Consider the following 15,998-nt stretch of genomic DNA (forward strand, 5'->3'; position numbering starts at 1 on the left):
TGCTCCTCATGTACCAAAGCCTTGCACACATGGGGGGGGGGGGGAGAAATCCCTTTCATGTTTGAAATCACTAATTTAGAAGGTTATAAGCCATGAAGCATGATTGACAGCAAGCGAGTTTTTAATAACTTGGGTTTTTCTAATATGACGGACAGCACCAAAGTAATGTCATATTGCAGCCATCAAAACAAAGGCATCTACTTAATGGCAACATTCTTCTCCCCCCAAATGGCAGATACAGAGACACGAGGTGTCATTTGGGGGGAGGGTAGGAGGGAAACATTTGTTTTCTATGAGACATTTTATTAGAGCTTCCCAAATTATACAAAGTCAAATATTGTCTCAAAGTTGTGTGAGGCATTAAGACGGTCTCCAGGACATTTCAGGTGCATGGGGAAATGCCTACACATCGCAAAAAAGAAACAATGATTCCATGCAGGAGCGACAGAGAAGAGGAAGAGATGACCAATGTGAAGACAGGCACCCTTCACCCCTGGGGATCATGGGTCTCTTCCTCCCAGACCGCAATGAGTCTTCTTGTATGGACATTAACTTTCCTTCAGGTATGTACAACTGAGTACGGTTTTCACAGACAGAGGAGAAGTTGCTGTTACTTTGTGGAAAGTAATAAAATCAAACTGTGTCTAAAATGATGGGAAATGCAGGGAGATAATGGGGAATGTTAACATTTAATTAGGTGTAATAAAAATGTAAACAAATAAAATGATTAATAAAGGAGAAATAAAAAGATTTCCCAACTGATCTAGTTGATCATGTCTGGGTACACACACTTCTAATAAAACAATAATCTATAATGTAAACAGAAAAAAAAAGAAAATCTACCAAGTAGATGGAACTGAGAAGTCCCCCTTTTAATAACTGCATCTCCAGAGCCCTGCCACCAGAAAGTGGACTATAGGTGTCTGAGACACCGCAGTCTTAAGTTGTAGGAGGGAATAGTTGCAAATGTGCCCAAGATCTCCTTAAATAACCTGAGGCCCATGGTGTTTCATTTGCTCAGCATTTTAAAGAGAGAAAATCATGGAAGTGTATCAGTTTAAGAGTCTTCACTCCTTCTGTGAGTTTCATTTATGCACCACTAAACAGAAAACTTGGCGTCCATTGTCTTATTTGAGAGTTCGAATGTTTCGAATTGCCTTGATACTCTGGAGTCCTTACTGGGAGCACATAATGTTTCTTGACGCTGCTTGAGGGACCCCAGAATAAAGTTAGCCATATGCTAAGCTGTCTGAGGTTCTTTGCCAGCACCATTTCCTCTGGTGTCAATATCTCTGCCATGGGATCTCTACCCCATCCCATTTTCAAATTCTTTGACATTAATTATATGAAGATTGGGGAAAAGAAAAAAGAAAAAAAAATAAATGAATTTGTAAAGTAAAAGTACTTCATTTTTAATAGAATTATTTGATTCTCTGAAGTCTAACTTCTTGAGTTCTTTGTATATATTGGATACTAGCCCTCTATCAGATGACATAGTTAATGGGTGAGACCGTTGTCCCGTTGTTATAGACTTAGGCCCTTCATCAGCTCCAATAGACCAGGCTAAAAATAGAAACAGTATCAATCAAGCTAAATGCCACATAAACAAACTGAATCTTCAGAAAAGATAGGTGCCCCCTCACAACAGACCAATGTAGGGAGCCGTATTGGATTTGGGACAAAGAGCCGCGCCCTAAGATGGCGCCCGTGTCCGCCCTCTCTAACTAGTAAACACCTCAAGAGCACATGTGCCTGTATCACGACACATTACTGACCAATTGTGATAAGACACCTCAGCTGGCGGACGGGTGGGGAGAATAAAAGGAGAGAGCCCCCCGGGTACGGGGCTCCCCGATCCATCAAAGCATCAAGAAAGAAATCCTGAATAAACCGCTGAGAGAAGAACCTGGCCGTGTTTCGTCTTTTCCTTGCAGGACAAGGTTGGGCGCGACAAACCAGTATCTTCTGTTTTGTTTTTCTGAAGACAAGATACTGCCCATCTGACAAAGTCCTAATGAAGTCGTTTCTACTTCAGTCCTTAGAAAATGTAATCAGCTTGTTTCCTTCCTATGGATGGCTCCTTTCCCCAGCTTACAAAGCCTCTGTGTTAGCTGCTTCCTGGTGGGAGTTCTCATTCTGATTGGTTGGATGGAGGCTGCCCTAATCGATAAGTTACAAATAAAAACAAATTAGATCCATCACTAAATTTTTTAAAAGTCTGGTTTCTGGCTGAGTAAATACATTTCCCCAAGCTATGTTCTGAGGGAAAAAAATGGGAAAATAATTCTCTTTCACTTAGCTTTTAATAATACTGTAATTTGTTCAGATAAACAAAACTATTAAATCATATGGAATGATTTTGTTTCCCTCCAGGACAACAGTGTACTATTTATTTTATTGCCATGTTCCAGTGTTAATCCTCTGGCTGTTGACTTTCACAGTTAAGCAAGATATTTTGCAGTCTTCAGATTATATCCTTTAAAATCTGCAAAAAACAACAACAACAAAAAAAAAAACCCTTTGTTGCAAAGTTACACTTAGCAGGGAGTCTTCGGAAATGTCAAATGGAGAAAATTGGAACCAGCTTAACAACACAAAAGGATAATATTTCACAAAATCGTATACAGTAACAACTCAGATGGGGGGTGGTGGGTGCCACATGCTGTGTTAGGCAGTTTGAGAAAATATTAACACTTTAGGAGCCTCTGTACACTAGTCTGTGGTAAGAATCATTCCCTCAAGACTTCGGAGTGGTCGGTGTTCATCTGGAACATACTGTGCTTCCCGCCCGTGCAGGTTCTAAGGGCAGGTGCTCAGGCTTCTTGGGAATATGGAACCTACCATAGTCCTTTCTTGGTATTAAGTCTCCAGTCAAATCAACTTGCATTGCTGTGCTTCACCAAAAAAAAAAAAAAAAAAAAAAAAAAGGCACAAATGTGCTATGAATAGCAGATAAATACTCAGTACACTCACGTCTGCATCTGCATCCACCGGCCAGAATAAGAGACTTTTTGAAATAGAAATATTCTGAGGCTCTTTTATTTTTGCCACGGCTATTCTATACTGGTCTGATCTAAACATTCACGCTGCCTTAGTTTAGAAGCCAGACACCCAAAGGACTTATTTTCAGTGCAAATTCTTTGGCTAGATTAAGTCAGACATCACTGAACTCTTGTACAAAAAGAATAAAATCAAACCCCAAATTTATGCCTACCAGGTTGACGTCAGCAATTCTAAAGCAAAGGACTGAGTTCTTCCTGTGCCATGTTCTGAGATTCACAGACAAATGATCAGGAAAGATAATGTTTCCGTGAAGAAGCAGAGAGAAGCTGTTGCTCATGTGCACTCTTATCTGATCGCTTACTCGGATAACGAATGCTATTCTATTTATATGTACAGCATATTTTATGTGGATTTAGAGTTCACTAATCTATCTTTGCAATTACTCAAAACTTTTTTGTTCTTGACGTTTTTCAGGTATATTAATAAAAAGGTCTGCATGCCATACTCCATCATGCAAATAGAGATGATCATTTTAAATGCTACTCCAATTGTCACCTTCTGACTACGGAGTACATTTCCATTAAGCAAGTACTTTGCTTGACTACACAGTCAGAGATAGTTGTGTGTGTGTGTGTGATGTATGTATGTATGTGTGTGTGTGTGTGTGATGGTACCCACATGTCATGCTGCCTGTGTGGAGGTCAAAGGACAACCTCGGGTGTCAGTCCTCATCTTCCAGAAATCCTCTCTCTGCCTCCAATTTTACCCCAGGAGGCCTGGGGTCACACGTCAGAAGTCACCATCAGGGTGATGTCCTCGATACTTTTGTCTTTTGTCACCTCTCTTTTCACAATGCCCGTTTCCAACTGACCAAAGGAAAGTCACACCTCTTCTTCATTCCCCATCTGCCACTGCACAGTATCCTGGGGTCGTCAATGTCTAGGACCCTAAGCACAAAAACAGTCAAACTATCCCCACTTTAGCTTTTTGCCCTCTCACCCTCTGATAATGTTAAAAGTCAAGTTTGCAGTAGACAAAGTGAGCGTCTTCCATGACCGGCGGGAAAAGAAGAGCAGAGAGAGCGCAGAGCGATGGTGAGTGTTCTGGTTTTCCCATCCGTATCTCCCCAGATATCACGGGGGCAGGGTAAAGGTGGACGTGGGCAGCAGGCGGGACCAAGTGAAACATGCCAAACCTATACATAGAGTGATTGGAGGAGCCGGAGGAAGGGCTCCAGAAGAGCAGATGGGATGGAGACCCTTGGCATGGCTTTCAGCCATGCAGGTTTTCTGTATAGAAGAGTAGCAACAACAGCAAGTTTGGTATTGGCCTTGGTTGGGCTGAAGGGTCCACAGAAGTCAGAGACATACAGAAAAATCACAATAAATAAATAAATAAATAAGTGATTTCAGAGCATTCTTCTTTATTTGCTTTCATCTCAATTAACCATATATCCCCCAACTTCCTACAGACCTTTTCAAGTTCCTGGAAGAGCAATAGTTGTTAAAGCTCTGGCCCGAGTCCTTAGCCTACCCTCCAGGTGTACATGCATGGAACGGATCTGAAGAAAATCAAAGATCTGAAAAGCAACCAACAGTGCAGTCCACAGCCAGGCACCAATCTACTTCCCATAAGAGTCCTGCCATGGAATTAAAGTCCACATGGGTCACTGGGTCATAGGAACTGAATCTAACTAAGCCGGGTGACACTGAATAAAAGCAAGCACATGGACAAAAGGCAGTGAGATTTCACAGTCACACAACAGTCAAACTTTGTGTGTAATTTTAGAATAACATACAAAAGAAGCCATTCCCAACAACTCTTGGACACAAACACACACAAGCACACACATAACTATATATATTTATATATATGTATCACACATATAGGAAGATATAACAAGTATTTCATTTCTGAGGTGACCTAGATATTGATAACTTTAAAGCATCTATTATTAACTATGTTCAGTCTAATGAGAGGTATAAATTTAGACTAAGCTTCTCAGCAAAATTTACATAAAATAAACACAAAGAAAATCACTCCTAGACACACAACAACCAGACAGGCAGCAATTTTCAGGGAACACAAGGTAAAGCAATAGGAAATCATTCCTATAATCAATCCTCCTGTTAGCATTCTAAAAACTATACGATCATTTGCAGTCTGATAAAATTCATAGTAGAAATGTTGTAAGTGGGCTCAATAGAAGACTCAGAGGTTAAGTCTTCACCGTGTTGGTATCAGACAGGAAGATCCTAAGGTTCCTGACTAGCTAAGGTAGCTGCAGCAGTGGGTGCAAGGCTCAGATAAGAGAAATTTAAATGCATAACATAGAAAAGGACAGAAGAACATGCCCAAAGTCAACAACAAAGGCAGAAATGCTCAAATGCAAACACACCTGATCTCTCTCTCTCTCTCTCTCTCTCTCTCTCTCTCTCTCTCTCTCTCACACACACACACACACACACACACACACACACACACAAAACATACATATTACACATATACATACCACATACACACAAATAACTATTTTCATCATAACTACAAAGCCCTGGGACAGGGATACTAAATATTCTTCAACAAATGAATAAACCAATGAATCGAAATCTAGCCACACAGTGGATTAGTTGTAAGCATTATAAAAGAGTAAATCACTGATACATAGGGCAGCACAGGTGAATGCTGAGGTTACTGTGCTAAGTGAAAGAAGATGGTGTCAAGGTAGCCTATGATGTGAGTCTGTATTTATGTAATACAATAGAAAAGCAAAAATGCAGGGTCTAGCTGGGTGACTCAAAGGGGTTGTGAGGAGTGTAAGGGGTGAAGGGCAGAGATAAAAGATAGCAGGACATGTCCTGAGAGAACTTTTTATAACTATCTGGTTTTGTTAGTGGTTAGGAAAATACATGGACGGGTGAAACCTATGGAACTGTTCACAAAATGGTGTATTATATTATATGCAAATTTAAATACAAAAAACTAGGTTAACTCATCACTGCCAATGCATAGTGCTGATCGATAAGCCCGCCATGTGCACGTGAGTACATGTATCTGTGTGCGGATATACACATGGCATAGGTATCTGTGTATTGATGAGTACACATGGATGCAGCTATGCATGGAGTTCAGGGGTGTTAGATCTCACAGAGGTGGAGCTACAGATACTTGCGAGCTGCCTCAGATGGGTGCTGAAAGCCAATATAGGTTCTCTGGAAGAGCACTGAGCACTCTGATCCTCTGAGCAACCCCTCCAAGCCCACAAAACTGGTTCTTAAAAACAAAACCCACCAAACAAGACAAATATCAAAATATTAATTCTCAATTAGTCTCACATTTAAGTGTGATAACCATATATAAATATTTATATATACTTAAATCAAAATCAATTGCTGTGATAAGTTAATCAAAAAGAAACTATTGATACTTAGTCTCATAACACAGAGAACTATTTTAAAAGCAGAAATTTATATTCTTCCATACGGTGTTATTTTGGAGATTATTAATTCTAAATATTAGCTAGATATTAAGCGAAAATGAAGTTTTGCAAGAGAGGAGAAATAAAAATTAATTCAGACAAAAAGCAACAGATCACGGTATCCTAGATCCAAAGGCTGCTTGGTCTTAGTGAACCTGTCCTTCCCCCACACAGACAGGAACCTGTCCTCCCTATGAAAGGGAAGAAAGGGATGTGTTTTTGTCTAGTGGTATAGAGTGTGTCAAATAGGAGTGAGTTGACCACCAGAGGGGGTATGAAGCTAGATTAAAAATTAAAATTGAAGATGGCTTACACACACACACACACACACACACATACACACACACACACACACACACACAGCAACACTCTTTTTTATTGGATAGTTTATGTATTTATATTTCAAATGTTATTCCCATTCCCAGTTCCCCCAATTCCCCTCCCCCTGCTTCTATGAGGACATTCTTTCTTCCTCCCACACATTCACTCCCACCTAAACACCCTGGCATTCCACTACACTGGGGAAATGAGCCTTCATAGGACCAAGGGCCTCTCCTCCCATTGATGCCAGACAAGGCCGTCCTCTGCTGTACATGTGGCTGGAGCCATGGGTCTCTCCATGTGTACTTTTTAGTTGGTGGTTTAGTCCCTGGGAGCTCTGGGGAGTCTAATTGGTTGATATTGTTGTTCTTCCTGTGGTGTTGCAAACCCTTCAGCTCCTTCAGTCCTTTCTCTAACTCCTCCATTGGGGAACCTGTGCTCAGTCAAACAGCAATGCTATTACTGAAGAGCATCACCATCCATCAAAATGGGCTTAGAATTGCACTTTGTTTTCAGCTTGTCATTGAATGTTCTCAATTTTTATTGGAATCTGAATCATAAATAAGACTTCTGATTTGGAGAAAAACACTGAGCCAGAAATAGATAGATGTCCTTGGTATCCGGATGCTATGCACACCTGTAAGGAACACTGGGACCAATCTCTGGTCCTGACTTCCTGATTTCAGCCTCTTGTCCTGTGGCTGAGTGTGGCAAAGGGGCTTAAGTGAGAAGAGAAATCCTCTAATTTTGTTTCAGAAAGCACTGTACTACTTCAAGCAAAGCAGTCCTTGGCAGAGAAGAGCAACATAATCTCAAACAATCTACACACCAGAGCAACTGAGCCCAGAGGGAACCGGAAACTCCCAGGCTCGACAGGGAAGAGTTTTTATTAGCCATGCCTTTTCCGACTGGGTATGTGCAAGGGCAGATTGAGTCTGTGGTTCTCAGAGAACCATCATGGTCCAGTGTGTGCAGATTCGCTACTCTGTGGATCAAAAACTTGTCAGAGATAAGATGGTTTCAGAAAATAAATTTCAATACAGAACAAGATTGAATTTGAATCCCAGAAAAGTCAGTCTAGACGTTTCTCTCTTTCGCTGCTGTTGTTTGTTTGGTTTGGTTTGGTTTGGATTTCTTGAGACAGGACACTCTATGTAAATAAATCTGGCTTTAAATTCCTCCATAAACCTCCTGAGTGCTGGGGTTTTAAGCATGCATGGTTGGCTTGGAAGTTCTTTAGAAGAACTGACCCACAGATAAAATAACAAAATTGTTCCTTTCCTAGTATTTCCCCCCACCTTCCCTTCACTGACTGTCCCTGGGATACCCCATGTTACAGCCTTACAGACAGGTGCTGGCAGGTACAGAGAAATATATGTAGATGTAGATTATATATACATATGTGTAGATTATATATACATATATCATATACATAAACATATACATTAGTATGGGCAAATGGAACAGACTAGCTGGAGCCTACAGTGCAGAACTTAAACTATTTCGTGAGAAGACAGAGAAGTGACAGGATCTGAGGATGTAGACCAGGATGTCTGCACTGCAGAGCCACAGGAGACTGTTCAAACTGAGCTCTGTGTGACTGTCATTTCTCGGATTGTGCCACACAGCCGTCTGATGGAGGAGTCTTGTGTTTGTCTTGTCTGGTGGTCTTAATGCTGAGTGAGATAAGTAGAGTTTAGAACGTTTCAAGGATCCCCCTTTGCTGCTGTGTGGAGAATCTGAGTAGATCAGGCTGGCCCTGAACTCTTTCCATGAGCTTCCTGAGCGTCTGGATTGTTAGATATAGGCAAGGAAGAGAAGCAAGGCAGGTAAGGGCGGTTCTTGTTATTTTAGTCTCAGATCAATTCTTATGAAGAACTTGCAGGCTGGCTGAAAGTGGTGCATGCTTAGAACCAGTCAAGGCAGCCTGATCTGCATTCTGACTCTTACCTGAACTCTGAGAGCACAGCAGTAAGAAAGCCGGTGAAGAACAAGAAGAGAATCCCAGCATAAACCAGGATGGCACAGCTCGGGCAGTGGTTTGGTAGATGCTGACCAATCACTGGTTCATTCACACATGTATTGTGACAGACAAATTCTGTAAGCTTTGCTGAAGTTAGTGTGAAGCTAAACTTTGATGAAGTTAGTGTTGGGTAAAAAGGAGATTCAAGAATAACCCACGTTGGGGTCTGGAATGACAAGACTAAAGTTTATTATTTACTCAGACTGGAAAAATCAAGAATGGGAGAGACCACTGGGCAATCAGCTGGCTAGTACCTTTACAAGATCGGAGATTCAAATGAGAAGAAAATGAAGAGAGGGTTTGTGAGTCTGTCTGTCTGTCAGTGTCTCTCTCTCTCTCTCTCTCTCTCTCTCTCTCTCTCTCTCTCTCTCTCTCTCTGTGTGTGTGTGTGTGTGTGTGTGTGTGTGTATAGATGTGTGTGTGAGTAAGAGAAACTGTGTATGTATTGTTCTTGTACACATGTGTGCCTAGAAAAACACATATAGACACAGGAAAAGATGGACTGGATCGCCAAGGAGTGGCATGTCTCCTGTGGATTAAAGGGCCAGGAACCTCAGGTGATTTTGGAGAGCAGGCAGCATCCACAGAGTGCAATCCACAAGAAGACAGCTATCCCAATGGCCCCCAGTGTCAACTGCCAGCTTCCAGGACTGGTATCTCTAGACTCCTGCATTGTCATCCTGAAGAAGAAAGCCTGGGAACTGATTGATAATATTACTAATTGATAATGTCACTGAGAACAGGCAGAAGGATCATGTGCTTATGACCAGCTTCAGGGACAGCCACTGTGGTATGGGGGGCCTTGGAGACAATTACAGGCAAACTCTTTTTGGAAACAAAGATGGAGGATGTGGTTCTAAACTTAGGAAGATGGGATGAAATAGGTTTTCGTCGTTGGTACTTATGTATCTGTAAGCTTGTATGAGAATTCCCAGGATAAACATAATATCCCTGAGAAAAAGAAGGTTGAGAAATGCAATCCTGTGGAATATGAACAGTTATGGTACCAGTAGAGGTAAAAGTCTAGCACGTAGCCAGAGGGCTGTGAAGTAGATCACATCAGAAAAGTGTTCTAGAATCTAACAGCAGGCAGAATGCTACACCAGGGACAGAGGCCACCCACACTGGATGAAGTAGCGCTTCCTTTTTTAGGGTCTCCTGTCTCTTCTGAGAAGTAGTCCTTGAGGGCTGTTTCAAATCCCCTCTATTTCAAAGACTATGGGGAGAAAAGTACCTGGCTCACACCCAGACTAGTGGGCTGTGTACTATTGAATACTTTCCCATTTAAAATGTGCCAGTTGCCTGGTTCAGTAACTGGTTCCATTATTTACTTCCTTTCTGTCCTGTTTTGCAGTTCAGGGTCTCATGTGTGGTGGGCAAAGACTTCACCACTGAGCCACATCCAAGTCCAGTAAGCTACTCCTTTGGCCATTTCTCATCTTATGAATAGCATCTGCCCCACATCAACCTGCTCTAACCCATGCCTCTTTCAAATATGCCATTTGAAACCAACTTCTTGTAGAAGCTCTGAGTCTATGCTTAAATATTTATCTCTTCACTGGCCTGTGAAGCCATGAGAAAAAGGCATGTTTTCATTCCTTCCCCAACTTGATTAAGTCCACGGTGCAACAAAGATGTCCACTGAACTGAAACGCTTGTATATGCAAAACGTGTCATGGCTTCCAACGTTGTCTGAAATACATCATCTCAGGTGGTAAAGTCTTATTATTTGCATTATGAAGTTGGAGAGAGAGAGAGACAGACAGACAGACAGACAGACAGACAGAGAGAGAGGTGATTGAATAGACTTGACCTTCTCCAAGCCCCAACAGTTATGAAGCAAAACTTTCAAGGTTCACAGGCAAGTCACTGAATGCTGTCAAGGCTCTTATAAGAAGTAGCCTCTCTGTATAGAATAGGTGGTTAGGTCATTTAAAACCTAAAGTAATTTAAAGTTATAAATGTAAGGAAATCTGGGCTTCTGGGGAAAACATCATTTTATGTAAAGCTGGTCATCGTAATGAAAAGCGCCTGGTTAGTTTCTCATAGTTTCCTGGCATTGCCTATAATCACTGTCAGAACAATGATTCTAAGAATCTCAAAGGAAGAGTACGGCGTAATCTCTCTGAGATGAACTTGTGATTCAATAGAGATTGAGGGTGGGTGTTTTACCAAGGTCCAGCAACTACAATTAGGGAGTCCGGTACTATGAAGTGGTTGCCATCAGCAACGAGAGCTGAACAAAGCAAACACAATACCAGGAAAAGGAGGAGGGGGACAGAAGAACAAATAGCCGAGCTCTTTCATGGCAGGGGATCTCTTTAGACTCACAGAAATACCATTTAAAAACTGCTTTCCATATATGATTACAACCAAGGCAAAGGATTAGTTGGAACACTTGGAATGATTGATGGGCCCTGACCTTAGCCCCGCCCCTGAGTTCTCACAGCCTGGCTATGGAAACACGCACCAATGTTTATTTTTAAACCTCTCAAGAACAGTTCCCACCGCATTATCACTTTAGAGAGTTATTTACTTTGCAGGGCTCGGCAACAGAATGGATAAGACAACTGTGAGCCGTGTAGGAGAACAAATTATCCCAGGAATTATGACTGATTTAAGGGCAGCTAAGAGACGAATTGACTTCCCAGAACCATGTGTTGGGAAAGGCAGGTTTTACAGGTTGTAGGCTTTGGCTCAACCTAGTCTGGAGAGACATTTGAGAGTTCTTGTGAGAACCAGGCTGTAGTTGAGGGTAGCATTCAGGGATTACTAATTGACTCCCAGGATGGCGTGATGTGCTATTTGGGGGAAGTTGGAGCAGGAGGGTTGGGGGGTAGAGGGGTTGGATTTAAAATAGCCCTGGGATGATGATCACTCTTGCCCTCAATTTCTTCATTTATAAAATGAAGATGAAAATACCTCAGGGTCTTACTTGAGGGGAAAGGAGCTGGCAGCTGTGAAAGCGCTTTGGTAAGAAGAATGAGGCACCAACCATAAAGGGAAAATACTATTTCCACAGGACAGCCAGTTCACAAGAGAGGGGGTGAGACGGAGGCGGGGGTTAGCTTCCCTCATATTCATCCCTGAGGCTAAGCAGGAACCTAACATGAGTTCACCTCATGCCTACACGAGAACACCGGTTTCCTTCCTCTTTGGCAAGAAGGACCCCTTTCCAGCAAACCAGTCATCCCTCATCCGTGGGACTGGCTCCATGGTATTCTTTCTTCTGTCATTTTCTATGTCTCTGTGATCTTTTGCTTGGTGGCATTTATACGCGTTGTTGGTACTTTTTCCTTTCACATGTATTTGTCATAGTCTATGCTCAATATCCCTTTCAAAGTCACGAAATCCGATTTGGTGATGGTAGTGGTAGAGACGGTGGTGGTGATGGTAGTGGTGGATGTAGAGACTGTGGTGCTGGAGATGGTGGTGGTGATTGTGATTGTGAGGAGGATGAAATTTGAGAAAGGATTTCTAAAACCATAAACCTCTGTCAGGCTTTCTTACATTCAATATCACTGACATTTTGGACCACATAACATTTTAAAATCGGGACAGTACTCGGTTTATTGAGGGATGTTTATCAGAACTTTTTTGGTCTCAGTAAAGGACTCAATTAGTGATACAACTTCATTTTTACTCAGGTGTAAAACTGAAAGTGTTGGACGATCGCCTACAGTTCAGTGCAGCCTTGCCGGGCTGGTGGGATGGCTCAGCAGTTAGCCAGGTGCTCTTCCAGAGAACCTGGGTTCTGTTCCCAGCAACCGCATGGCAGCTCACAACTCTCTGTTACTCCAGTTCCCGCCGGTCTGACACCATCACACAAACATACATGAAGGCAAAACACTCATGCACATGAAATAAAATTAATGATTTTTAAAAGAAACACACTGCGTGGACATAAGTTACTACCATGCTCACTGACTGCATTTCTCAGAGACACTAGGATGGTATTTAGAACACAACAGGCACTTAGTTTACTCAATAGGAAAGACCATGAGAGAAAGACCGCACTAGGTAATCTGTAAAGTGGTCTTAAATTATTATACTCTATAATAAATGCTTGATTCACAATATATTATTACCACATAAACCCTTTCTGTAGGCATGTAGGTGTACTAGAAATTATATTGTTATACATCCGTGAAGATCACAGGCATCAGTGGCTTCCCTAGAGCATAAGAATTATACACATATTTAAGATAAGCCTATTGTTCCATCAAGAATGAGGCAAAGGGTATTTTTAAATCTAGAAAACTATTTTATCAAACAGAAGACATTTCAGAAAAAAAAAAGGTTAGAAAAGTTACATTAACAAAAATAACTGCAACTTAAAACCTGCAAAGAGTCTGGGACTCTGATCACTTAGGAAATTACCACCCTAGTGAACACATGGCTTTGATTATAATTGTTTCTCCATTTTGCCCAAGGCCATCAATCTTTGCAGATTACATGTATTACAACACTTCCTGATGGCATTAAACTGAGAGTCCCAGTGACGCCTCAGGGTGACTTACCAAAGAGCTGATAGTATGTGTGTGTGTGTGTGTGTGTGTGTGTGTGTGTGTGTGTGTGTGTGTGTGGTGTGTGTGTGTGTGTGTGTGTGTGTGTGTGTGTGTGGTGTGTGTGATGTGTGTATGTGTATGTGTGTGTGGTTGTGTGGTTGTGTGTCTATGTGTCTGTGTGTCTATGTATGTGTGTATGTATGTGTATGTGTTTGTGTGTGTGTGTGGTGTGTCAATGTGTCTGTGTGTCTATGTATGTGTGTGTGTGTATGGTATGTGTCTGTGTGTCTATGTATGTGTGTGTGTGTGATATGTGTCTGTGTATCTATATGTGTGTTTGTGTGTGGATTTATCTTTGTGTCTATGTGTGTGTGTGTCTATATGTGTGTGTGTTGTGTGTCTGTGTCTGTGGTGTGTGTGTCTGTGTGTGTGTGTCTATGTGTGTGTGGTGTGTGTCTGTGTCCATGTGTGTGGTGTTTGTGTGGGGGGATGAGATGAGGAATTAACGGGACTCTACTAAAACAATGTGTGCATTCAATGAAGCTTCAGGCCACAGCATCTCCATAACAAACAAACAGAAAAGGCAGGTAGCATTTGAGAAACTTTGTTTAAAAGCTTCTGCGGGCTGAGATGATTAGGTCATAAGCAGTCAAGATGGCAAGCAGAAGTGACGACAGAGCAAAGGTCCCCATTCTGACAAGAGGCCACGATTCTAAAGGGGAGCAGGGAGGGTTTGAAGTGTAGAAAGAGAAAGGAGAGATATAGTTAAAAATAAACAAGAAAAAAAATCCACATTCTTCCCCCTCAGAGAATATTCCAGTGCTCCCCATAGTGCTACAACTGAGAATCTGGATATGGGGCCACAGAGTCCCAAACGATGTCTGAGTTTCCCAACCCTAGAGGAAGGAAGTGGCTTGTAATGGGCAGCTGGAGCGAAGGAGGGCCACACAGAAGTGGGCCTGTTAGCAACAGCTGGGAGGAAGGCTCCTATGGCACTTGTCACATAACTAAGTAGAAATTACAGCAACTACCTTGTTGTGAGAATAAAAGTATCTGAACTCAGGCCTACCCCAGGACCTAAGGAATACAGCCAACTCCGCAGTCTCCAGCTGAGATTCCCGGGAGAAATGCTCCTCACAACAGACACAGACCAGAATTAGATGGGGTCTTATGAAGATCATCTCTCCCACTAAACAAAGTGACTTTTCTCCACTCTATGTTCCTCCACTTTAAGAACTGTCTTAAACTGTCGGCTGAGCCTTCAAAGTCCTAAAACGTGCGTCTGCGGGATCCTGGCTTATCAATTGAATTCGGCTGACACAGGATCCTCTGCAGAAAGACAAAGTACGTGAGATGGATTTATTTAGAGCTGTGGAACAGGACGCCCTCTGATGTAAAAGAGCTGGTCCTGGATAACTGTCGGTCAGTGGAAGGCGAAAATTGAAGACCTCACGGATGAGTTTGAAGAACTGGAATCCCTAAGTGCATCCAACGTAGGCCTCACCTCCATTTCGAACTTGCCAAAGTCAAACAAATTTAAGAAGCTTGAATTAAGTAAGCTACAACAAGAATCTCAGGAGACCTGGAAGTATCGGCAGAGAGATGTCCGAACCATAAGCATCTAAAATTAAGAGGCAACAAAGTAAAAGTCCTCAGCACAATAGAACCACTGAAGGAGTTAGAGAATCTCAAGAGCACTAGACCTGTTTTAACTGTGAGGTGGCCAAACTGAATGCCTACGGATAAAATGTGTTCGAGCTCCTGCCTGGGTCACAAACCTCAGTGGCTATGACAGGGACAACAAGGAGGCCCCTGACGCAAAGGTTGAGGGCTTTGTGGAGGATGACAACGAGGAAGATGAAGATGAGGAGGACTATGGTGAATATACCCAGCAAGTGGAAGAGGAAGAGGATGGGGAGGGAGAAAGGGAGAAAGAGGACGTGAGTGGAGAGGAGGAGGGGGAAGTGGATGAAGAAGACGAAGATGCTGGTAAAGAACAGAGTCAGAAGCGAAAAAAGTGATGAGGGCGAAGAGGATGACAAAGGGGAATGAACCTGTTTGGGGAAATTCCTATTGTGACTTGACTGTTTTTACCCAAATCCCCTCTTCCCCCATTTTTGCCCTGGAAACCCCCCCCCCCGATTGTAGTGTTGCTAAGGAAATGAGAGGGGAAATGTGTACCCAGGATAGCCTTGTCGGCGGTGGGGTGGGAGGAAAGGAATAAAATACTATTTTTACTGCCACAAAAATAAAGGAAAAGTCTTGTAGCTCTACTCATCAGCTGGCAGGCTTTACCTTTCAAAACAATCAGGCTCTTAGCTTATCTACAAAATGTGGTGGAGAACTGCCCTACTCCAGGACATGCTCTTACCAGGAAGGGCTGCATCAATGGCTGACTGAGGTGAAGGCTGAGCATGGGCTGATGCTGACTGAGACCCGGTACCTTCCAGAGCATCCTCACATATGATTTAATAGGACTGGATCATATTCCAAATCGCCCCTTTCACCAAAAGCTGATTTCTTTCCTCTCGACAACAAACAAGCTGAATCCTAATTCAGCTTATCTCAGACTTCCTCTGAGTGAATTCCTAGAGAAGCCAGCGTGTGAAAGTCTCAGGAAAAGTCCAGGAAATGAGGCAAGAAGACAGATATCGACCTGGAAAAT

General features: G+C 42.4%; 1 protein-coding gene and 1 pseudogene across 3 annotated transcripts in view; one reads left to right on the plus strand and one right to left on the minus strand.

The window, feature by feature from the left end:
• The window catches only part of CORIN (corin, serine peptidase), a gene marked incomplete at both ends in the record, with an annotated part of 183,377 nt that overhangs the window by 85,454 nt on the left and 81,925 nt on the right, over window positions 1–15,998 (minus strand). The gene's annotated exons all lie outside the window — the stretch shown is intronic.
• Window positions 11,935–15,354, plus strand: LOC308436393 (acidic leucine-rich nuclear phosphoprotein 32 family member A-like; annotated as a pseudogene). Its single transcript has 3 exons — window positions 11,935–12,042; window positions 12,144–12,272; window positions 14,673–15,354. The product of its transcript is annotated as an acidic leucine-rich nuclear phosphoprotein 32 family member A-like (transcript).

Source organism: Micromys minutus (assembly GCF_963924665.1).
Source record: "Micromys minutus genome assembly, chromosome: 1".
In the NCBI taxonomy this organism is placed as follows: Eukaryota; Metazoa; Chordata; class Mammalia; order Rodentia; family Muridae; genus Micromys; species Micromys minutus.